The sequence below is a fragment of the Salmo salar genome, chromosome 06 (assembly GCF_965601325.2).
Source record: "Salmo salar chromosome 06, fSalSal1, whole genome shotgun sequence".
Classification (NCBI taxonomy): Eukaryota; Metazoa; Chordata; class Actinopteri; order Salmoniformes; family Salmonidae; genus Salmo; species Salmo salar.
The window spans coordinates 6,896,235-6,922,500 of NC_138296.1; the positions used below are offsets into that span (position 1 = coordinate 6,896,235).

The following is a 26,266-nucleotide window of genomic DNA, read 5'->3' on the forward strand; positions in this document are numbered from 1 at the left end:
TCCATAGAGCATTTATACCAAATATCACCGCTTCTTTCCACCGCGTCACGGTTTCATCACTTTGTGACACAAATGTGTACCTTAACGTGTAAGTAGATACGAATCTTTGAATGTGGTTCATAAGCGTGTGTGTGTGTGTGTGTGTGTGTGTGTGTGTGTGTGTGTGTGTGACATCACATTCATTACATACAAACTAATACAACACACACTCAAACATACACACACAAACACGCACACGTTGTTACTTGGCAACCGCTCAGTTACCAAGAGACTGATTGCAGAAGTGCTGGTTTCCATGGTTACGGTGGAGGCTGAGTCATCCTCACTGCAGTGTGTCCCGTTTTATCGTGTGTGTGTGTGTGGGGGGGGGGGGGAGCATGATTGAAAAGTGCTCATAATGATGATTTGTGGTCAAATTTAAAGTGATAAATAACTAGTTATCAACATGACTTATTATACAAGACTGTTCTTGTGTGTGTGTGTGCGTGTGTGTGTGTGTGTGTGTGTGTGTGTGTGTGTGTGTGTGTGTGTGTGTGTGTGTGTGTGTGTGTGTGTGTGTTGTTCTGGGGCTGACTGTGAGGGAACTCTTGTTTCTCTTTTTGTGTCCCATGAATGATGCCTGTCATGAACATGGTGACAGCCACAGAATGGTACTTCCTCCCCCGTCCTCTCCCTCTCCCCCGTCCCCTCCCTCCCCATCCCCTCCCTCCCCGTCCACTCTCTCCCCCGTCCCCTCCCTCCCCATCCTCTCCCTCCCCCGTCCCCTCCCTCCCCATCCTCTGCCTCCCTCCCCATCCTCTCCCTCCCCCGTCCCCTCCCTCCCCATCCTCTCCCTCCCCTCTCCCTCCCCGTCCTCTCCCCCCCGTCCCCTCTCTCCCCGTCCCCTCCCTCCCCGTCCCCTCCCTCCCCGTCCCCTCCCTCCCCCGTGCCCTCCCTTCCCCGTCCCCTCCCTCACCCGTCCCCTCCCTCCCCCGTCCCCTCCCTCCCTCCCTCCCCGTCCCCTCCCTCCCCCCAGTCCCCTCCCTCACCAATCCCCTCCCTCCCCGTCCTCTCCCTCCCCCGTCCCCTCCCCATCCTCTCCCTCCCCTCTCCCTCCCTCCCCGTCCTCTCCCTCCCCCGTCCTCTCCCCCCCGTCCCTTCCCCCCCGTCCCCTCCCGTCCCCTCCCTCCCCGTCCCCTCTCCCCCCGTCCCCTCTCCCCCCCGTCCCCTCCCTCCCCGTCCCCTCCCTCACCCATCCCCTCCCTCCCCGTCCCCTCCCTCACCCATCCCCTCCCTCCCCGTCCCCTCCCTCCCCCGTCCTCTCCCTCCCTCCCCGTCCTCTGCCCCCCGTCCCCTCCCCCCCGTCCCCTCCCTTCCCCGTCCCCTCCCTCCCCGTCCCCTCCCTCCCCATCCCCTCCCTCCCCTGTCCTCCTTCTCCCCCGTCCCCTCCCCGTCCCCTCCCTCCCTCCCCCGTCCCCTTTTGTGAGTGAAATGTTTACTGTAAAAAATGTTATTGTTTATTTCACTTTTGTTTAATATCTATTTCAATTGCTTTGACAATGTAAACAAATGTTTCTATCCCGATAAAACCCCTTAAATTTAAAATGAATTGAGAGAGAGACGGAGAGGGAGAGAGAGAGAGAGTCAGAGAGAGAGAGAGAAAGAGACTAGGAAAGTCAGTTAAGAACAAATTCTTATTTACAACAACGGCCTACCCAGGACGACGCTTGGCCAATTGTGCACCGCCCTATGGGACTCCCAATCACAGCCGGTTGTGATACAACCTGGAATCGAACCAGGGTCTGTAGTGACACCTCTAGCACAGAGATACAGTGCCTTAGACCACTACGCTACTTGGGAACCCGAACTAGAGTCTCATTAATGCCATACATCATTAATGAGGGGGCGGTGTCAATGCTCTGAGAGAAAGATAGAATTTCTCTGTTAGTTGTGTTGGGGGGCAGTAGTGTCTGTCTGTCTGTCTGTCTGTCTGTCTGTCTGTCTGTCTGTCTGTCTGTCTGTCTGTCTGTCTGTCTGTCTGTCTGTCTGTCTGTCTGTCTGTCTGTCTGTCTGTCTATGTGTGTGTGTGTGTGTGTGTGTGCTGGGGGCGGGAGCGTGGCTGAACAGACGGCACAGTTCTATAAATAGAAGTCTCTCTCTTTCTGCTCTATCTCTTTCGCTCTCTCTTACTTCTCTCACTCCCTCTCTCTCTTTCCCCTCCTGCAGCAAAGCACCCCCACAACATGACGCTGCCACCCCCGTGCTTCACAGTTGGGATGGTGTTATCCGGCTTGCAAGCCTCCCCTTTTTCCTCCAAACATAACGATGGTAATTATGGCCAAACAGTTCTATTTTTGTTTCAGAGGACATTTCTTCAAAAAGTACGATCTTTGTCCCCATGTGCAGTTGCAAACCGTAGTCTGGCTTTTTTTATGGCGATTTTAAAGCAGTGGTTTCTTCCTTGCTGAGCGGTCTTTCAGGTTATGTCGATATAGGACTAGTTTTACTGTGGATATAGATACTTTTGTACCTGTTTCCTCCAGCATCTTCACAAGGTCCTATGCTGTTGTTCTGGGATTGATTTGCACTTTTCGCACCAAAGTACATTCATCTCTAGGAGACAGAACGCGTCTCCTTCCTGAGCAGTACGACGGCTGCGTGGTCCCATGGTGTTTATACTTGCATACTATTGTTTGTACAGATGAACGTGGTACCTTCAGGCGTTTGGAAATTGCTCCCAAGGATGAACCCAAAGATGGCTTTTTCACGTGATTTTTATTTTGGTGACTGATTGTATCTCAGCTATCCCTGGACCTGATTTAACTTTGAGCTTTTTAAATGTATTTAATACCATTGTAGATAATCATTCTCCATTCAAAGTTAGAGTGAGAGGAGGGAAAAAGTGAGAGTTAAGGTAGATGGAATGCCTGGTCCACTCCTGATTTATTATTATACCTTTATTTAACTAGGCAAGTCAGTTAAGAACAAATTCTTATTTTCAATGACAGCCTAGGAACAGTGGGTTAACTGCCTTGTTCAGGGGCAGAACAACAGATTTTTACCTTATCAGCTCAGGGATTTGATCTTGCAACCTTTCGGTTACAATCCCAACACTCTAACAACTAGGCTACCTGCCGCCCCAAAGTCCTTCATAAGGGAAATGTTTCCTGGGACAAGGCCAGGAACACAGGCTTTTAGGCAACTGGGGAACGATCAAAAAGGCTAAATCTGATTATTATGTAACCACTCGTTCTGATTCTAATGGAATCCCGGCTAAATTCTGGAAAACTGTCAAAAAGAAGCCCTTCCTTAATATACAGTAGATACCCAGAAATCCACAAGGGCTGACCAATTGGAGCCGGGTCTGCTCAAGTGTGCTGCCACCCTGATTTCTGGCTCAGTAACCCATATCTAAAATCTAACATTATAACTAAGAAATATTCCAAAAGTATAGAAAACAGATTATGTACTGCGTTTAAAAAAAACATACAAATGAGCTTGTTGAGAAACTAAGATTTAAAGTGAGCTTTATTTTGTATTTTTTACAGAAACAGAACTTTTATCTCTCTAGTCAGCAGGAAGCTGATTGTGCAGTTAACCTTTCTACCTGTTCTTGATTTACAGTGATACTATTTATCAAAGCTGCCTCTATTTAAACCCCTTGGATGCTGTTTTTCATAGGATTTTTATAATGAAGAATGTGTTTTGTTTTAGTTGACTGTGTTTTGTGTATATCGTGTGTATTAATGTCTGTCTACGTCGTATATGTTGTGCTGCATTTTAGTCGTTTAATATTTTATTTTTTAATCTATTTCATGAAATTGTACATGCAGGGCTCCCTTGTAAAAGAGTCACTGGTTTCACTGGTGACTCCCTGACTAAATAAAGGTACATAAAGGCTGTACATGGCAATATGAATGTTCAATACGCACAATAGACTGACTGGGAAGGTGATTTGCCACAGTTCATGTCCTGCGATAAGACAATGACAACTCATTGCAGGTGTGTTCTGTGGGTGTCACTGAGTAGGCTGATAGACCGTTTCATGGACCCCAGATCCATAAGTAAGGCTGTACATTGTAATATAACTATGCCCTAATGCAATCCCGAAGTCTATACATCCACAATGCGATTTCAACTGATTTTTTGTTCTTGTCAAATTGACTAATTATTGTATGTATTTTTATTTATGTAACAAAACTCCAACCTTGTTTTGCGTGATCTCGAGCAATTGTGGCATGATTCCAATATTTTAATCTGCATCAGTTTCAATAGGATCTTTTATTTTGAAGGTGAATCGCCGATTCCACAACTGTTGATCAGGCTAATGTTGTTCACGACACACACGTGAGAGGGCGGCCAATAGGAGAGAAGAGGAGAAAGGAGGAGAGAGCGAGACAGAGCGAGCAATCGAGAGAGAGCGAGAGAGGAAAATCACGCTTTGTGTGACAGTGGACGAATATTGAATGAAGAGGTATCGGATGCCCCTTATTTGAGCGTTAACGGATTTTGAGGGTAAAACATCTATTTTGTGTAACATACGCGTTGTTTTTATCCGTCTCCGGATTTAAGGATCGGATTGACGCGTCGATGGCATCAGTACCGGAGGGTGTCCCTCTTGCCTCCACCAGGCACAGCCGGTAACGGGAAGGGCTGCTGCTGCTCCCGTTTCTAGGGTTATAGATTTATTTCTTCTCGTGCGAGCTGTAACGTTGAGGGAAACGTGACCAGAGTAAACCGGGACATTTCGCCGATCATGGAGTAATGACCGAGTGAGCAGCGTATGAGAGGTAAGGGATGCGCAGAGCATTCAGCGGTTTGATTCTTCTTATTCTCACCGAAGGACTGATGCTGATGAGCTGAACTGATACATTGTGATCAGCCCTCTCAACCTGATATTACATAGGCTACATTATCGATCACGGATCACCATGTAACCATTCAGCAACACCACCCTGTCCTCGTTGAAATCATCCAGCGACAGAGGAGTTGGATCTAGCCTGCGATCGGCTCGATGGATAACCGTTCATTGCTCATCCGCACAGAGATAGCCTAGGCTATTTATCGATTATGATTGGTAACGGGATTGAAAGATATACCATCGATAGAAGTGATTATGAAAACACAGAAAGTATCATTGCATTCCTGTTATCGCTGTATGTGTAGATGATATCGCGAGTCTTTGTCTTGCCTCGGTACGCAGCACAGTGCGAGCCGCAGCAGCGGGCTGGGAAAATAGGAACGCGACCGCAAACATATGACGCCAACCTTTCCCACGCCTATGACGTAAACGCGCTTATAGGCCTATTCTGTAAATTGTGCAGCCTTATCTATTCTATACAGTATAATTGTGTAATGGAGATTAGTTAGGCTATTCTGACTATCTCCATGTATTAGGCTACCAGTCAGAGGCCACACCAGTCCCCTCCCCTGTAACATAGGCATATAACAGTAGGCTATGTAACCGTGTTACAGCATAGTTTATTAGGCTATTATCAGTGCAGCATAGCAAAGCATAGGCCTAAATCAGTTTAGCCTAATGGTATTACAACATAGCTACAGCATAGGAGGAACTGTTTCTGCTATAGGATAAACGTTTGATTCTACATGATGAACTGGACATAGAATGTAATTGAATAGAATAGAATAGAATAGAGTTGATTGTCTTCACGGGAGGAAATTCTTTCCCACAAGCGTATACATTCCACACCAAAAAACCAACACCATCACCACAGACATTTACAAGTACATCACCAGTTCCCAATAGCCCAACACCATCACCACAGACATTTACAAGTACATCACCAGTTCCCAATAGCCCAACACCATCACCACAGACATTTACAAGTACATCACCAGTTCCCAATAGCCCAACACCACCACCCAGACATTAACAAGTACATCACCAGTTCCCAATAGCCCAACACCACCACCCAGACATTAACAAGTACATCACCAGTTCCCAATAGCCCAACACCACCACCCAGACATTAACAAGTACATCACCAGTTCCCAATAGCCCAACACCACTCACCACAGACATTTACAAGTACATCACCAGTTCCCAATAGCCCAACACCACCACCCAGACATTAACAAGTACATCACCAGTTCCCAATAGCCCAACACCACCACCCAGACATTAACAAGTACATCACCAGTTCCCAATAGCCCAACACCACTCACCACAGACATGTTACAAGTACATCACCAGTTCCCAATAGCCCAACACCACCACCCAGACATTAACAAGTACATCACCAGTTCCCAATAGCCCAACACCACCACCCAGACATTAACAAGTACATCACCAGTTCCCAATAGCCCAACACCACCACCCAGACATTAACAAGTACATCACCAGTTCCCAATAGCCCAACACCACCACCCAGACATTAACAAGTACATCACCAGTTCCCAATAGCCCAACACCACCACCCAGACATTAACAAGTACATCACCAGTTCCCAATAGCCCAACACCACCACCCAGACATGTACAAGTACATCACCAGTTCCCAATAGCCCAACACCACCACCCAGACATGTACAAGTACATCACCAGTTCCCAATAGCCCAAACACCACTCACCCAGACATGTACAAGTACATCACCAGTTCCCAATAGCCCAACACCACCACCCAGACATTAACAAGTACATCACCAGTTCCCAATAGCCCAACACCACCACCCAGACATTAACAAGTACATCACCAGTTCCCAATAGCCCAACACCATCACCACAGACATTTACAAGTACATCACCAGTTCCCAATAGCCCAACACCATCACCACAGACATGTACAAGTACATCACCAGTTCCCAATAGCCCAACACCACCACCCAGACATGTAACAAGTACATCACCAGTTCCCAATAGCCAAACACCCTCACCCAGACATGTACAAGTACATCACCAGTTCCCAATAGCCAAACACCCTCACCCAGACATGTACAAGTACATCACCAGTTCCCAATAGCCCAACACCACCACCCAGACATGTACAAGTACATCACCAGTTCCCAATAGCCCAACACCACCACCCAGACATGTACAAGTACATCACCAGTTCCCAATAGCCAAACACCCTCACCCAGACATGTACAAGTACATCACCAGTTCCCAATAGCCCAACACCACCACCCAGACATGTACAAGTACATCACCAGTTCCCAATAGCCCAACACCACCACCCAGACATGTACAAGTACATCACCAGTTCCCAATAGCCCAACACCACCACCCAGACATTAACAAGTACATCACCAGTTCCCAATAGCCCAACACCACCACCCAGACATTAACAAGTACATCACCAGTTCCCAATAGCCCAACACCACCACCCAGACATTAACAAGTACATCACCAGTTCCCAATAGCCCAACACCACCACCCAGACATTAACAAGTACATCACCAGTTCCCAATAGCCCAACACCACCACCCAGACATTAACAAGTACATCACCAGTTCCCAATAGCCCAACACCACCACCCAGACATGTACAAGTACATCACCAGTTCCCAATAGCCCAACACCACCACCCAGACATGTACAAGTACATCACCAGTTCCCAATAGCCCAACACCACCACCCAGACATTAACAAGTACATCACCAGTTCCCAATAGCCCAACACCACCACCCAGACATGTACAAGTACATCACCAGTTCCCAATAGCCCAACACCACCACCCAGACATTAACAAGTACATCACCAGTTCCCAATAGCCCAACACCACCACCCAGACATTAACAAGTACATCACCAGTTCCCAATAGCCCAACACCACCACCCAGACATGTACAAGTACATCACCAGTTCCCAATAGCCCAACACCACCACCCAGACATGTACAAGTACATCACCAGTTCCCAATAGCCCAACACCACCACCCAGACATTAACAAGTACATCACCAGTTCCCAATAGCCCAACACCACCACCCAGACATGTAACAAGTACATCACCAGTTCCCAATAGCCCAACACCACCACCCAGACATTAACAAGTACATCACCAGTTCCCAATAGCCCAACACCACCACCCAGACATTAACAAGTACATCACCAGTTCCCAATAGCCCAACACCACCACCCAGACATTAACAAGTACATCACCAGTTCCCAATAGCCCAACACCACCACCCAGACATTAACAAGTACATCACCAGTTCCCAATAGCCCAACACCACCACCCAGACATTAACAAGTACATCACCAGTTCCCAATAGCCCAACACCACCACCCAGACATTAACAAGTACATCACCAGTTCCCAATAGCCCAACACCACCACCCAGACATGTACAAGTACATCACCAGTTCCCAATAGCCCAACACCACCACCCAGACATGTACAAGTACATCACCAGTTCCCAATAGCCAAACACCCTCACCCAGACATGTACAAGTACATCACCAGTTCCCAATAGCCAAACACCCTCACCCAGACATGTACAAGTACATCACCAGTTCCCAATAGCCCAACACCACCACCCAGACATGTACAAGTACATCACCAGTTCCCAATAGCCCAACACCACCACCCAGACATGTACAAGTACATCACCAGTTCCCAATAGCCAAACACCCTCACCCAGACATGTACAAGTACATCACCAGTTCCCAATAGCCCAACACCACCACCCAGACATGTACAAGTACATCACCAGTTCCCAATAGCCCAACACCACCACCCAGACATGTACAAGTACATCACCAGTTCCCAATAGCCCAACACACAACACATACTGTATATTATAAATAATTGTAATGTGCATATCATTCCAGAAGACAGGAGTCTACCCTTATGAAGCTGTATTATCTGTAGAGTACAGTGCAGAAGAACTCCATCTACCAAGATGCAATAGGGCTATATACAGTACTTCCTGCTTGATCCCTAGAGAGATGGACAGCTGGAGGACACATCTTCCCTCTCCTCTCTAACTGCTCTCCCATCCTTCCCTCTCCCCTCCTCTCCCCTACCCTCCTCTGTATCCCTGTCTAACCCGGGTGTGTTTAGCAGCCTAAACACAGGAAAATACCTTCTTAGTCCAGAGAGCTTTCAGGAGACTGAAAGAGCTGATTAGCATGCTCTAAACAACTAAGCTAATGAAAGAGCTGATCAGCATGCTCTAAATATCTAAGCTAATGAAAGAGATGATCAGCATGCTCTAAACAACTAAGCTAATGAAAGAGCTGATCAGCATGCTCTAAATATCTAAGCTAATGAAAGAGATGATCAGCATGCTCTAAACAACTAAGCTAATGAAAGAGATGATTAGCATGCTCTAAACAACTAAGCTAATGAAAGAGATGATCAGCATGCTCTAAATATCTAAGCTAATGAAAGAGATGATTAGCATGCTCTAAACAACTAAGCTAATGAAAGAGATGATTAGCATGCTCTAAACAACTAAGCTAATGAAAGAGCTGATCAGCATGCTCTAAACAACTAAGCTAATGAAAGAGATGATTAGCATGCTCTAAACAACTAAGCTAATGAAAGAGATGATTAGCATGCTCTAAACAACTAAGCTAATGAAAGAGATGATCAGCATGCTCTAAACAACTAAGCTAATGAAAGAGATGATTAGCATGCTCTAAACAACTAAGCTAATGAAAGAGATGATCAGCATGCTCTAAACAACTAAGCTAATGAAAGAGATGATCAGCATGCTCTAAATATCTAAGCTAATGAAAGAGATGATCAGCATGCTCTAAACAACTAAGCTAATGAAAGAGATGATTAGCATGCTCTAAACAACTAAGCTAATGAAAGAGATGATCAGCATGCTCTAAACAACTAAGCTAATGAAAGAGATGATTAGCATGCTCTAAACAACTAAGCTAATGAAAGAGATGATTAGCATGCTCTAAACAACTAAGCTAATGAAAGAGATGATTAGCATGCTCTAAACAACTAAGCTAATGAAAGAGATGATCAGCATGCTCTAAACAACTAAGCTAATGAAAGAGATGATTAGCATGCTTTAAACAACTAAGCTAATGAAAGAGATGATCAGCATGCTCTAAACAACTAAGCTAATGAAAGAGATGATCAGCATGCTCTAAACAACTAAGCTAATGAAAGAGATGATCAGCATGCTCTAAACAACTAAGCTAATGAAAGAGCTGATTAGCATGCTCTAAACAACTAAGCTAATGAAAGAGATGATTAGCATGCTCTAAACAACTAAGCTAATGAAAGAGATGATCAGCATGCTCTAAACAACTAAGCTAATGAAAGAGCTGATTAGCATGCTCTAAACAACTAAGCTAATGAAAGAGATGATTAGCATGCTCTAAACAACTAAGCTAATGAAAGAGATGATCAGCATGCTCTAAACAACTAAGCTAATGAAAGAGCTGATTAGCATGCTCTAAACAACTAAGCTAATGAAAGAGATGATTAGCATGCTCTAAACAACTAAGCTAATGAAAGAGATGATTAGCATGCTCTAAACAATTAAGCTAATGAAAGAGATGATCAGCATGCTCTAAACAACTAAGCTAATGAAAGAGCTGATCAGCATGCTCTAAACAACTAAGCTAATGAAAGAGATGATCAGCATGCTCTAAACAACTAAGCTAATGAAAGAGATGATTAGCATGCTCTAAACAACTAAGCTAATGAAAGAGATGATCAGCATGCTCTAAACAACTAAGCTAATGAAAGAGCTGATTAGCATGCTCTAAACAACTAAGCTAATGAAAGAGATGGAGAGGGAGAGAGGAGGGGATTGTTTATTTTTGACACCACTATTGTTTTTTTTCTCACTTTTGTTTATTATCTATTTCACTTGCTTTGACAATGTTAACATCTGTTTCCCATGCCAATAAAGCCCCTTGAATTGAAATTGAATTGAATTGAGAGAGATCGAGAGAGCGGGAGGAAAGGGGGACAGAGAGGGGCTGTTGGGGAGAGAGGGGCTGGTGGGGAGAGAGGGGCTGGTGGGGAGAGAAAGAGAGAGGTAGAGAGAGGGGAGGGAAGAGGGACAGAGAGAGGGGGAGAGAAGAGGGACAGAGAGGGGGGCTGGTGGGGAGAGAAACAGAGAGAGGGGCTGGCAGGGAGAGAAATAGAGAGCGAGAGAGGGGAGGGAAGAGGGACAGAGAGAGGGGCTGGCGGAGAGAAAGAGAGAGATAGGGGGAGGGAAGAGAGACAGAGAGAGGGGAGGGAAGAGGGAAGAGGGACAGAGAGAGGGGCTTATGGGAAGAGAGAGAGAGAGAGGGGGCTTGTGGGGGGAGAGAAAGGGGGCTTGTGGGGGGAGAGAGAGAGGGGCTAGTGTGGAGAGAGATATAAAACTACAGGCAGTGCATGCAGGGCAGAACTGGGACAATATCCACTAATAATAAAAACTAAAAAAAGAGCAATTAAGTTTTGGAAACATTTAAAATACAGTGACCCCCTCTCATATCATTACCAAGCCCTGCAATGCCAAGAGCTGAGCAAAGAAAATAGTCCCCTCATCCAGCTGGTCCTGGGGCTGAGTTCACAAACCTGTTCTACTAACACACAGATTATTTTGTGCCCAATAGAAATAAAAGTGACTCCAAAATGACGCAGTACGTTATGCATCCAACAAGTTTGTGGAGTCACAAGTTTGATGATCAAATCAATCAATCAAATGTATTTATAAATCCCTTTTTACATCAGCCGATGTCACAAAGTGCTGTACAGAAACCCAGCCTAAAACCCCAAACAGCAAGCAATGCAGGTGTAGAAGCACGGTGGCTAGGAAAAACTCCCTAGAAAGTCAGAAACCTAGGAAGAAACCTAGAGACGAACCAGGCTATGAGGGGTGGCCAGTCCTCTTCCGGCTGTGCCGGGTGGAGATTATAAATGAACATGGCCAAGATGTTCAAACGTTCATAGATGACCAGCAGGGTCAAGTAATAATAGTCACAGTGGTGGGGAGAGAGAGTCATTGCGTGCTAGGAAATATGGGACCAAATACTAAACTTTTGACTACTCTACTTGTAAGACTCTTTAGGGGTGTCAATAATTTTGACCCCTACCTTTTTAATTAAAAAAAATGAGCAATAGCATTAGTATAAAATAATATTTCCTCAATTTTCTTGTATACAATATACCTCACTATTTGAATTATTTATTATATACATTCATTATTGCTCATCTTTATCAATGGTGTCAGTAATTTAGGATCCCACTGTATAGGCTTAGCTGCAGTCAAAACAGCTCATAAAGTCTGTCAGTGGTATAAATACTTGGTAGAGCTGTAGTACAGAAACCAGCAGCTCATAAAGCCTGTCAGTGGTATAAATACTTGGTAGAGCTGTAGTACAGAAACCAGCAGCTCATAAAGTCTGTCAGTGGTATAAATACTTGGTAGAGCTGTAGTACTGAAACCAGCTGCTCATGAAGTCTGTCAGTGGTATAAATACTTGGTAGAGCTGTAGTACTGAAACCAGCTGTTCATAAAGTCTGTCAGTGGTATAAATACTTGGTAGAGCTGTAGTACTGAAACCAGCTGCTCATAAAGTCTGTCAGTGGTATAAATACTTGGTAGAGCTGTAGTACTGAAACCAGCAGCTCATAAAGTCTGTCAGTGGTATAAATACTTGGTAGAGCTGTAGTACTGAAACCAGCTGCTCATAAAGCCTGTCAGTGGTATAAATACTTGGTAGAGCTGTAGTACTGAAACCAGCAGCTCATAAAGTCTGTCAGTGGTATAAATACTTGGTAGAGCTGTAGTACTGAAACCAGCTGCTCATAAAGTCTGTCAGTGGTATAAATACTTGGTAGAGCTGTAGTACTGAAACCAGCTGCTCATAAAGTCTGTCAGTGGTATAAATACTTGGTAGAGCAGCTGCCCTCTGAATGTACACATAGTGCTCTATTGGTGTGTATTCTTGGAAAAAATCGTATTCTACTGAAAATAGTATATTAAAAATACCATAATTCCTATAACATTCTCCAATATTCTTTATGTGCAACTTGTTAAGGTGTTTTGGGTGCTTTACCATTGGTTTAAAGGATTTTGACATTTAAAACCATGCTGCCAAAGCCCCTACCACTCTCAACAGTGATGCTAATGCTGTCTTCTAAATAAAGAAAACTAAGCCGTATTTTTGGTCGCTGTCTCTTAGGATCACTTTCTTGATGTGAATTGAATGCATTTTTTATCAATACATTTAAGTATATTTCAAATGTTGGTGTACTGCCACTTTAAATGGCAGTAGTTTTTACAACATAAATGACTAAATTAATATTTTCAGAATTTAGAACATTTTGAAAAACGAAATGATACTATACTATATCACCCCCGCCCTTCACTTCGAGTCCTTAGGAAACTATGCACTATTTGGTTGTTGTATGTATTATTTCTTACACTGTTACCCCAAGAAATCTTAAGTCTTATTACATACAGCCGGGAAGAACTATTGGATATAAGAGCGACGTCAAATTTACCAACATTACGACCAGAAATACGACTTTCCAAAAGCGCATACTCTGTTTGGACTACCACCCAGGACAATGGATCAAATTCCAGTAGCCGACCCAAAACTACGGTGCCGCAGAAGGGGCAGACGCAGCGGCCTCCTGGTCAGGCTACGTTGATGTGCACATCGCCCACCGCTCCCGAGTATACTACTCGCCAATGTCCAGTCTCTTGACAACTAGGTAGACAAAATTTGAGCAAGGGTTGCCTTCCAGAGAGACATCAGCGATTATAGCATTCTCTGTTTCACGGAAACATGGCTCTCTCGGGATATGTTGTCGGAATCGGTTCAGCCACCGGGCTTCTCAATGCATCGCGCTGTCAGAGATAAACACCTCTCTGGGAAGAGGAAGGGCAGGGTTGTATGCTTCATGATTAACGACTCATGGTGTAATCATAACAACATACAGGAACTCAAATCCTTCTTCTCACCCGACCTAGAATTCCTTACAATCCAATGCCGGCCATATTACCTCCCAAGAGAATTATCGTCATTTATCTTCACAGCTGTGTACATTCCCCCTCAAGCAGACACCAAGATGGCCCTCATGGAACTTCACTGGACTCAATATAAACTGGAAACCATATATCCTGAGGCTGCATTTATTGTAGCTGGGGATTTTAACAAAGCAAATTTGAGAACAAGGCTACCTATATTCTATCAGCATATTGATTGTACTACACGCGGGGGTAATACACTCAATCACTGCTACTCTTAACTTCCACGATGCGTACAAAGCCCTCCCCCGCCCTCCCTTCGGCAAATCCGACCACGACGCCATCTTGCTCCTACCGTCTTATAGGCAGAAACTCAAACAGGATTTACCAGTGACTAGAACCATTCAACGCTGGTCTGACCAATCAGAATCCACGCTTCAAGATTGTCTTGATCACGCGGACTGGGATATGTTCCGGTCAGCCTCAGATAACAACATCGATCTATATGCTGACTCGGTGAGTGAGTTTATAAAGAAGTGCATTGTAGATGTTGTACCCACTGTGACTATTAAAACCTACCCTAACCAGAAACCATGGATGGATGGCTGCATTCGCACAAAACTGAAAGCGCGATCCACCGCATTTAAACAGGGAAAGAGGTCTGGGAATATGGCTGAATATAAACAGTGTAGTTATTCCCTCCACAAGGTAATCAAACAAGTGAAACAGCCGGTACAGGGACAAAGTGGATTCGCAATTCAACGGCTAAGACACGAGACGTACAGTTGAAGTCGGAAGTTTACATACACCTTAGCCAAATACATTTAAACTCAGCTTTTCACAATTCCTGACATTTGTCATGACGTTGCCCTCTGGGTTTTCTATGCACCATCCCCCGACCTCTATACTTCTGACACAAGGCTGTGTGAAGGGGTCGTAAAATTCCAAAGGAGAATGTCCTGCCTCATGGCCCCAGTATAAAGAGACAGAGTGTTTTCATGGAGAGAACAAAGGATTCTTCCACCTCACAGAATTGGAGAACCGAACGACATTTATGTTCTGGAGAAGGTATAAAAGATCGGTGAAGAATCCAGCTACGAACTGGTCCGCTTGGTACAATTGTGTGAGGCTCATTAGAGACAATATGGCCATATTACCATACTAAGGTTTATATACTAGCCTCAGCGATGAGACTTACATCTAATGGTTGTATAAAATGATTTAATAAGATTAAAGCTATTTGGAATATTTTGAGATGCTATGTACTGATGTTAATGTGAGAGAATTGTATTTCTGTACAAAACTTAACTCAGTCATCGGCACGCCCCCAGGGACACAGACAGGACAAGGCGTCATGTGACAGCCTTTTCTATGTTCAGTATAAACCCCCACCCAGAATTTCTTTCTTTAGACCAGCTTACCTTAGAAGAGAGAGCCAAGGTTTGACCGTGCATTCCTCTACTGAACTTTGACCATACCACGTAGTTAAACTTTTAGACTATCGATACCGACAGAATAATAACAAGTCTTTGATATTAATTACTAGTCTGCAGCTAGAAATTCGGTGTCATTGAACGCGAAGACCGACGAAACATCCATTCTATAACGACATGAACGAATGTCACTTTGAAAGATCCATTCTAACCGAGAGAGAGAACGCGGACAAAAACTCTCCAACAAGGATCCCGAAGACACACTGAGCGTAAATATATATTGATTGCAATTGTTCCCGAATGAGTGAGCGTTCATGTGCAAAGGATTAGCATATCAATTGTTAATATTTATCAACTCTGTTGTGCCTTCTCCACTGCCCTCAACCCCCTTGTTTGTTTAACAAGCCGCCATGCCGGTTTAGCCCACTAGGGCACATTACTCTACCATTTCTTAGTAACGATAACTACTGTTTGTATGCTTTCTGTGAATTACTTAGTTTAGTAAATAAATGATTTGAAGACAATTGATGTATGGATGACTTAGTGAAGACAGGGTACGTGCAGATAACAACAATTTACGACGTTTGGAATGAGACTGACGAGGTAAAGAATACACCATTTAAACCAGAAGATAATCGGTCAGATACTATAATATAATATATAATGTTATAATATAGGAAAGTTATATTAGGAAAATTATAACTTTGTAATCTGAATATTTTCCTTGGTGCCCCGATCTCCTAGTTAATTACAGTTGAACGATGAATCAGTTTAATCGCATAATAATAATTACAGGGAGTTATTTGATAAACATGTCTTCAGTTTAATGGTGCCCCAAAGACACGACACATTTAATCCTAGTAAAAATTGCACTTTATTTTAAGAATGTGAAGTGTCAGAATAATAGTTGAGAGAATTATTTATTTAAGCTTTTATTTCTGTCATCACATTCCCAGTGGGTCAGAAGTTTACATACACTCAATTAGTATTTGGTAGCAATGCCTTTAAATTGTTTAACTTGGGTCAAACGTTTTGGGTAGCCTTCCACAAGCTTCCCACAATAAGTTAGGTGAATTTTGGCCCATTCCTCCTGACAGAGCTGGTGTAACTGAGTCAGATTTCTAGGCCTCCTTGCTCACACATGCTTTTTCAGTTCTGCCTACACATTTTCTATAGGATTGAGGTCACGGCTTTGTGATGGCCACTCCAATGCCTTGATTTCGTTGTCCTTAAGCCGTTTCGCCACAACTTTGGAAGTATGCTTGGGGTCATTGTCCATTTGGAAGATCCATTTGCGACCAAGCTTTAACTTCCTGACTGATGTCTTGAGATGTTGCTTCAATATATCCACATAATTTTCCTACCTCATGATGCCATCAATTTTGTGAAGTGTACCAGCCCCTCCTGCAGCAAAGCATCCCCACAACATGATGCTGCCACCCCCGTGCTTCACAGTAGGATGGTGTTATCCGGCTTGCAAGCCTACCCCATTTTCCTCCAAACATAACGATGGTCATTATGGCCAAACATTTCTATTTTTGTTTCAGAGGACATTTCTCCAAAAAGTACGATCTTTGTCCCCATGTGCAGTTGCAAACCATAGTCTCGCTTTTTTATGGCGATTTTGAAGCAGTGGCTTCTTCCTTGCTGAGCGGCCTTTCAGGTTATGTCGATATAGGACTCGTTTTATTGTGGATATAGATACTTTTGTACCTGTTTCCTCTAGTATCTTCACAAGGTCCTTTGCTGTTGTTCTGGGATTGATTTGCACTTTTCGCACCAAAGTACGTTCATCTCTAGGAGACAGAACGCTTCTCCTTCCTGAGCGGTATGACGGCTGCGTGGTCCCATGGTGTTTATACTTGCGTACTATTGTTTGTGCAGATGAACGTGGTACCTTCAGGCATTTGGTAATTGCTCCCAAGGATGAACCAGACTTGTGGAGGTCTACAATTTTTTTCTGAGGTCTTGGTTGATTTATTTTAATTTTCCCATGATGTCAAGCTAAGAGGCACTGAGTTTGAAGGTAGGCCTTGAAATACATCCACAGGTACACCTCTAATTGACTCAAATGAGCTTCTAAGCTTCTAAAGCCATAACATCATTTTCTGGAATTTTCCAAGCTGTTTAAAGGCATAGTCAACTTAGTGTATGTAAATTTCTGATCAACTGGAATTGTGATACAGTGAATTATAAGTGAAATAATATATCTGTAAACAATTGTTGGAAAAATTACTTGTGTCATGCACACAGTAGATTTCCTAACCGACTTGACAAAACTATAGTTTGTTAACAAGAAAATATGTGGAGAGGTTGAAAAACAAGTTTTAATGACTCCAACCTAAGTGTATGTAAACTTCCGACTTCAACTGTATGTGGCAGGGTCTACAGGAAATCACGGACTACAAAAACAATAACAGCCACGTCACGGTCACCAACATCATGCTTCCAGACAAACTAAACACCTTCTTTGCCCTCTTTGAGGATAATACAGTGCCACCGTCGCGGCCCGCTAACAAGGACTGCGCCCCCCCCCCTTCTCTCTTTCCGATTTGAGTAAAACATTTAAACGTGTTAACCCTCGCAAGACTGCTGGCCCAGACGGCATCCCTAGCTGCGTCCTCAGAGCATACGCAGACCAGCTGGCTGGTGTGTATACGGTCATATTCAATCACTCCCTATCCCAGTCTGCTGTCCCCACATGCTTCAACATGGCCACCATTGTTCTTCTACCCAAGAAGGCAAAGAAAAATGAAGGCAAAAAAAATGACTATCGCCCCATAGCACTCACATCTGTCATCATGAAGTGCTTTGAGAGACTAGTCAAGGATCATATCACCTCCACCTTACCTGTCACCCTAGACCCACTTCAGTTTTTTTCCGCCCCAACAGGTCCACAGACGATGCAATCACACTGCACACTGCCCTAACCCATCAGTACAAGAGGAATACCTATGTAAGAATGCTGTTCATTGACTACAGCTCAGTATTCAACACCATAGTACCCTTCAAGCTCATCATCAAGCTGGAGGCCTTGGGTCTCAACCCCGCCCTGTGCAATTGGGTTCTGGACTTTCGACGGGCCGCCCCCAGGTGGTAAAGGTAGGAAACAACATCTCCACTTTGCTGACCCTCAACAGTAGTGGGCTTGATGACCAACAATGACGAGACAGCCTACAGGGAGGAGGTGAGGGCACTTGGAGTGTGGTGTCAGGAAAACAACCTCTCACTCAACGTCAACAAAACAAAGGAGATGATCGTGGACTTCAGGAAACAGCAGAGGGAGCCCCCCCATATCCACATCAAAGGGACAGCAGTGGAGAAGGTGGAACATTTTAAGTTCCTCGGCGTACACATCACAGACAAACTGAAATGGTCCACCCACACAGACAGCGTGGTAAAGAAGGCGCAACAGCGCATCTTCAACCTCAGGAGGCTGAAGAAGTTTGTCTTGTCACCCAAAACCCTGACAAACTTTTACAGATACACAATCGAGAGCATTCTGTCGGGCTGCATCACCACCTGGTACGGCAACTGCTCCACCCACAACCGTAAGGCTCTCCAAAGGGTAGTGTGTTCTGCACAACACATCACCGGGGGCAAACTACCTGCCCTCCATGACACCTACAGCACCCGATGTCACAGGAAGGCCAAGAAGATCATCAAGGACAACAACCACCCAAGCCACTGCCTGTTCACCCCGCTATCATCCAGAAGGCGAGGTCAGTACAGGTGCATCAAAACGGGGACCGAGAGACTGAAAAACAGCTTCTATCTGAAGGCCATCAGACTGCTAAACAGCCATCACTAACTCAGAGAAGCTGCTGCCTACATTGAGACCCAATCACTGGCCACTTCAATAAATGGAACACTAGTCACTTTAAACAATGCCACTTTAAATGATGCCACTTTAATAATGTTTACATATCTTACATTACTCATATCATATGTATATACTGTATTTTATACCATCTATTGCACCTTGCCTATGCCGCTCGGCCATCGCTCATCCATACATTTATATGAACATATTCTTATTTCATCCCTTTAGATTTTGTGTATTAGGTAGTTGTTGGGAATTGTTAGATTACTTGTTAGATATTACTGCACTGTTGGAACTAGAAGCACAAGCATGTCGCTAAACTCGCATTAACATCTGCTAACCATGTGTATGGGACCAATACATTTTGATTTGATTTATAATCAAATGATTTTAGTACTAATGTGGAAAAAAGCTGCACATTCTATAAAGGACAATTTTATATTTTTGTTCTTCAGAATATGCAAATTAACGAATTTTCTTAAAATAACAGTCTACTTTGGCCATTTTCTATTTCAGATAACATGAATTACTTGTGTAATGATGTTTTGATAAGAAAGAAATAGATTTTTTTTCTGTAATTGTAGCTTTTTCTAAAATCATTTCTTCTTGGGGTCCAAATTACCCCAGTTGGTAATCGATGTATGTCAAATATGTCGGTAGCTTGAGGGTTAATATTGTAAATTAATCACTTAATTTCCAGTGTACGCTTTGGCAATATGTACATTGTTACATCATGCTAGTAAAGCAAGAGAGAGAAGGAGAGAGGGTGGAGAGAGAAGGAGAGGGGGTGGAGAGAGATGGAGAGAAATGGAGAGGGGGTGGAGAGAGATGGAGAGGGGGTGGAGAGAGATGGAGAGGGGGTGGAGAGAGATGGAGAGGGGGTGGAAGGGGGACAGAGGAGAAATATGGAGATGGCGAGGGAGGGAGGAGGGGCTGGGAGAGAACTGAGAAATGCACCCCTTTTTCATTTTCTCTCATCCTCTGTCTCTCTGTACTTCACAACTCTGATCTCTCTCCTCTCTCCCTCTCTCTCTGTATTTCACAACTCTGATCTCTCTCCTCTCTCTCTCTCTCTCTCCCTCTGTACTTCACAACTCTGATCTCTCTCCTTCTCTCTCTGTACTTCACAACTCTGATCTCTCTCCTTCTCGCTCTGTACTTCACAACTCTGATCTCTCTCCTCTCTCTGTACTTCACAACTCTGATCTCTCTCCTCTCTCTGTACTTCACAACTCTGATCTCTCTCCTTCTCTCTCTCTGTACTTCACAACTCTGATCTCTCTCCTCTCTCCCTCTCTCTCTGTATTTCACAACTCTGATCTCTCTCCTCTCTCTCTCTCTCTCCCTCTGTACTTCACAACTCTGATCTCTCTCCTTCTCTCTCTGTACTTCACAACTCTGATCTCTCTCCTTCTCGCTCTGTACTTCACAACTCTGATCTCTCTCCTCTCTCTGTACTTCACAACTCTGATCTCTCTCCTCTCTCTGTACTTCACAACTCTGATCTCTCTCCTTCTCTCTCTCTGTACTTCACAACTCTGATCTCTCTCCTTCTCTCATTCTCTGTCTCTCTGTACTCACAACTCTGATCTCTCTCCTCTCTCTTTCTCTCTCTCACCCCTCCCTTGCTCGACCGCCCCTGAGAGAGAGAAATACAAATAAACATGTTTGTCCTGTTCCAAAGAAGCAGGTTTGAATTGATTTGCAATGAAGCTGTGTTCTTGTCTTTGCGTCAACGCTATACACATTGTTCAGTTGATCAATCTTTCTCCTTGGGATTAGAAAAACCTTGTTTTGGCTTACTCCAGAAACTTCTGGTTTCAGGCTTTGATTGAACAGCAGTGTCCTACGCTTCAGGTCACCAGCTGGTCTAACACTGATAAGGCAGACTACTCTCTCCCTCCCCTCCATCCCTACATCTCACCCTCCCTCCCTCCTTCGCTTCATCCTTTTCTCCATCTGCACTGGTAGAGGGAAAGTGGACAGACAAAATGCTTCAAAAAAAAAAGATCAAATCCTCTCAGACACTAACTGCCAAGACCATCCACTCTGAGGAACCTCTCTCTCCTTCTCTCATCCCTTCCCTCCATCCCTCTCTCCACCCTTCCTTTCTGTCCCCTAACCCCCACTGATGAGTTGCCCTGGCATATATGGCAGTGGCAAGAGGGACCGCAAACCATTACAGCCCTCTCTCTCTCTTTTTTTCTCTCTCTTCTCTCTTTCTCTTTTCTCTTTCTCTCTCTCTCTCTCTCTCTCTCTCTCTGTCCTCTCTCTCTTTTTCTCTCTCTCTGTTCTCTCTCTCTTTTCTCTCTCACACACTATCAGAACTCAGGATAAGATGCAGACAGTTTGAATCACAGATATTTATTAACAAAACAGGGGGAATGCAGAAGTCGGTAATCCAGGGCAGAGTCAGTAAGGTACAGAACGGCAGGCAGGCAGGGTCAGTAAGGTACAGAATGGCAGGCAGGCAGGGTCAGGGTCAGGGCAGGCAGAGGTCAGTAATCCGGGGCAGTGTTCGACAAGTACAGAACGGCAGGCATGGTCAGGGCAGGCAGACTAGTCAAAACCAGAAAAACTAGAAAAACAGGGGCAAGAGAGAAACAGGAGTACAGGATGTCTGGTGGGGTAAGTGTGTGTGTCAGAGCTGTGTGTGTCACACCCTGATCTGTTTCACCTGTCTGGTGCTTGTCTCCAGCCCCCTCCAGGTGTCCCCATTTCCCCCATTATCCCCTGTGTATTTATACCTGTGTTTTCTTTTTGTCTTTTGCCTGTTCGTCTTGTCTTGTCAAGCCTACCAGCGTGTTTTTCCCCACCAGGGGTCTTTTCATAGTCCCCAAATCCAGAACAAATTCAAGAAAGCGTACAGTATTATATAGAGCCATTATTGCATGGAACTCTGTTCCATCTCATATTGCTCAAATGAACAGCAAACCTGGTTTCAAAAAACATAAAGCAACACCTCGCGGCACAACGCCTCTCCCCTATTTGACCTAGATAGTTTGTGTGTATGTATTGCTATGTAGGCTACTGTCACGATTGTCGTAAGGAGTGGACCAAAACGCAGCGGGAAAATGTATACTCATCTTCTTTTTTATTTGAAGAAGGAAAAACAAAATAAACACGTATACAAAACAACCGACTCCAAACAGTCCCGTCAGGTGCAACAAATACTAAACCAGGAAGTAACTACCCACAAACCCCCATAGAACAAACACCCCTATAAATAGGACCTTCAATCAGAGGCAACGAGAAGCAGCTGCCTCCAATTGAAGGTCAACCCAATAAACACCACATAGAAATAGACCAACTAGAAACAACATAGAAATACACTAACATAGAACATAACCCAAACAACCCCGAAACACCCTAAACAAACACCCCCTGCCACGCCCTGACCAAACTACAATAACAAACAGCCCCTTTACTGGTCAGGACGTGACAGTACCCCCCCCAAAGGTGCAGACCCCGGATGCACCTTAAAACAAATAAAAAAAATAAAAATAAACCCCAACACAAAAATAATCCCCTAACTAAAGGGAGGGAAGGGAGGGTGGCCACCGTCACCGACGGTTCTTGTGCTACACCCCCCCTCCCAACCTCCTACTACGGAGGTGTCTCAGGCTCCGGCCTTACTCCCCAACTTAACCTGTCCACCCCCGCTAACTGCTTATTATTATTTACCCCTCCCGAAGTCTCTGGACTAAGGCGAATCGCTGAAGACCTCGGGCTGAGGCGCGTCGCTGGAGACCTCGGACCGGGGCGCGTCGCTGAAGACCTCGGACCGGGGCGCGTCGCTGGACGACTCGGGGCTGATGAGCGTCGCTGGACGACTCGGGGCTGATGAGCGTCTCTGGAGACTCGGGGCTGATGAGCGTCTCTGGAGACTCGGGGCTGATGAGCGTCGCTGGACGACTCGGGGCTGATGAGCGTCGCTGGACGTCTCAGGGCTGATGAGCGTCGCTGGACGACTCGGGGCTGATGAGCGTCTCTGGACGACTCGGGGCTGATGAGTGTCTCTGGAGACTCGGGGCTGATGAGCGTCTCTGGAGACTCGGGGCTGATGAGCGTCTCTGGAGACTCGGGGCTGATGAGCGTCTCTGGAGACTCGGGGCTGATGAGCGTCTCTGGAGACTCGGGGCTGATGAGCGTCTCTGGAGACTCGGGGCTGATGAGCGTCTCTGGAGACTCGGGGCTGATGAGCGTCTTTCGATTCCGGACTGTAGGGCGACTCTGCTGGCTCCGGACTGTGGGCCGTCTCTGCTGGCTCCGGACTGTGGGCCATCTCTGCTGGCTCCGGACTGTGGGCCGTCTCTGCTGGCTCCGGACTGTGGGCCGTCTCTGCTGGCTCCGGACTGTGGGCCGTCTCTGCTGGCTCCGGACTGTGGGCCGTCTCTGCTGGCTCCGGACTGTGGGCCGTCTCTGCTGGCTCCGGACTGTGGGCCGTCTCTGCAGGCTCCGGACTGTGGGCCGTCTCTGCAGGCTCCGGACTGTGGGCAATCTCTAGATGGGGGACTGTCGTCGGAAGCTCTGACGGGGAACTGTCGCCGGAAGCTCTGGACGGGGAACTGTCGTCGGAAGCTCTGGATGGGGAACTGTCGTCGGAAGCTCTGGACGGGGACTGCGCACTGAAGGCCTGATGCGTGGGGCTGGCTTTGGAGACGCCAGACTAGGGACACGCACCACAGGGCTAGTGCGAGGAGCAGGAGCAGGACGTACTGGACTGGGCTGACGCACTGGAGGCCTGGTGCGTGGTGCTGGCTTTGGAGGCACCAGACTGGAAACACGCACCTCAGGGCTAGTGCGAGGAGCGGGAACTGGATACACTGGATCATGAGTAGGCACCGGCGGTCTGGAGCGCACCGCCTGCACAACCCGTCCTGGCTGGATGGTAACAGTAGCCCTGCACAAGCGGAGTGCTGGCACAGGGCGAACTGGGCTGTGCAGAGGCCTGATGGCTGCCGTGCGTAGAGCAGGCGTAGGGTAGCCTGGGCCTAGGAGGCGCACTGGTGGCCAGATGTGCTGTGCAGGCATACTCCTACCCGGCTGGATGCCCACTCTAGCAAGGATGCCCTCTTGCGAGGAGCTGGGATCGCTCGCACCGGACTGTGCGTGCGCATGGGCGAGATCGTGCGCACTTCTGCATACACCGGTGCTCTCATGATCCGTTGCTCCCCATAAGCACGGGAAGTTGGCTCAGGTCTATTGCCTGACCTAGCCACTCTCCCCGTGTGCCCCCCCACAAAAACAAATTGGTGGCTGCCTCTCGCACTTGCCCCTCGGTGCGTATAACGCCTCGTAATGGCGCCTTTCCGCCTTGGCTGCCTCCAGCTCCTCCTTAGGGCGCTGGTACTCCCCTGCCTGGTGCCATGGTCCTGCCCCGTCCAGGATCTCCTCCCATGTCCATGAATCCTTATATTCCTCCTGCTGCTCCCTCCTCCACTGCTTGGTCCGTTTGTGGTGGGTAGTTCTTTCACGATTGTCGTAAGGAGTGGACCAAAACGCAGCGGGAAAATGTATACTCATCTTCTTTTTTATTTGAAGGAAAAACAAAATAAACACGTATACAAAACAACCGACTCCAAACAGTCCCGTCAGGTGCAACAAACAGGAAATAACTACCCACAAACCCCCATAGAACAAACCCCCCTATAAATAGGACCTTCAATCAGAGACAACGAGAAGCAGCTGCCTCCAATTGAAGGTCAACCCAATAAACACCACATAGAAATAGACCAACTAGAAATAACATAGAAATACACTAACATAGAACATAACCCAAACAACCCCGAAACACCCTAAACAAACACCCCTACGCCCTGACCAAACTACAATAACAACCAGCCCCTTTACTGGTCAGGACGTGACAGCTACGTGTGCCTTGATTTATAATTTTTTTGTATGTAGTTCTGTTCTTGTCCATTAATGTTCTGTATTATGTTATTTTTCATGTTTTGTGTGGACCCCAGGAAGAGTAGCTGCTGCTTTTGAAACAGCCAATTGGGATCGTAATAAAATACCAAAAAGTTTAATCCTGGGGTCCCAAAGGGGCCAACACTAGACTAGTTTCATCCTGTGGTCCCAAAGGGGCCAACACTAGACTAGTTTCATCCTGGTCCTGGGGTCTCAAAGGGGCCAACACTAGACTAGTTTCATCCTGAGGTCCCAAAGGGCCAACACTACATTTACATTTTAGTCATTTAGCAGACGCTCTTATCCAGAGTGACTTACAGTAATGAATGCATACATTTCATACATTTTTCCTAATTTTTTTCTCCGTACTGGTCACCTGTGGGAATCGAACCCACAACCCTGGCATTGCAAACACCATGCTCTACCAACTGAGCCACACGGGACCTTTCAGACCCCAGGACCAGGATGAAACTAGACTAGTGTTGGCCCCTTTCGAACCCCAGGGCCAGGATGAAATTAGTCTAGTGTTGGCCCCTTTGGGACCCCATGACCAGGATTCAGAAACACTGCAGTCTACCAGAGAGAGATCCTCCATCCCTCTGTCCCTTACTTCCAGGATATAAAGCTCTCTATATGTGCAGCTCAGTTCTAGAGGATACTTCCAGGATATAAAGCTCTCTATATGTTCAGCTCAGTTGTAGAGGATACTTCCAGGATATAAAGCTCTCTATATGTTCAGCTCAGTTGTAGAGGATACTTCCAGGATATAAAGCTCTCTATATGTTCAGCTCAGTTGTAGAGGATACTTCCAGGATATAAAGCTCTAACTGGATGGCACTGCTTATTGTTCCATCTCTGTTTCTCTCTCTCCGTCTCTCTCTATCTCCTCTTTTTCTCTCTCTCCTCCTTTCTCTTTCTCTTTCTCTTTCTCTTTCTCTTTCTCTCTCTCTCTCTCTCTCTCTCTCTCTCTCTCTCTCTATCTCCTCTTTTTCTCTCTCTCTCTCCTCTTTCTCTTTCTCTCTCTCTCTCTCTCTCTGCTGTGAAGTGTTGTAGTTTGGTTCAGTACTGTGTGTCCAGGGAACTTGATGACAGTAGCACTAGCCGTAGCTTTGACTGTAACTGCTGTAAAGCTGTGCTGCTCTCCTTGGTGCTGAAGTTACACAGAGAAAGGCCCTATTTCTCTCTCTCTCTCTCTCTCTCTCTCTCTCTCTCTCTCTCT

The 26,266-nt window shown here is 45.7% G+C and overlaps 1 protein-coding gene across 1 annotated transcript in view; it reads left to right on the forward strand.

Annotated features, from left to right (window-relative positions):
- Positions 1 to 4,355: 4,355 nt before the first annotated feature.
- Positions 4,356 to 26,266, forward strand: part of LOC106606338 (F-box and leucine-rich repeat protein 16) — a 49,579-nt gene continuing 27,668 nt past the window's right edge. Inside the window, exon 1 of the mRNA XM_045719669.2 lies at positions 4,356 to 4,769. The gene's annotated coding sequence lies outside the window, so the exon portion shown is untranslated. The remainder of the gene's footprint in view (positions 4,770 to 26,266) is intronic.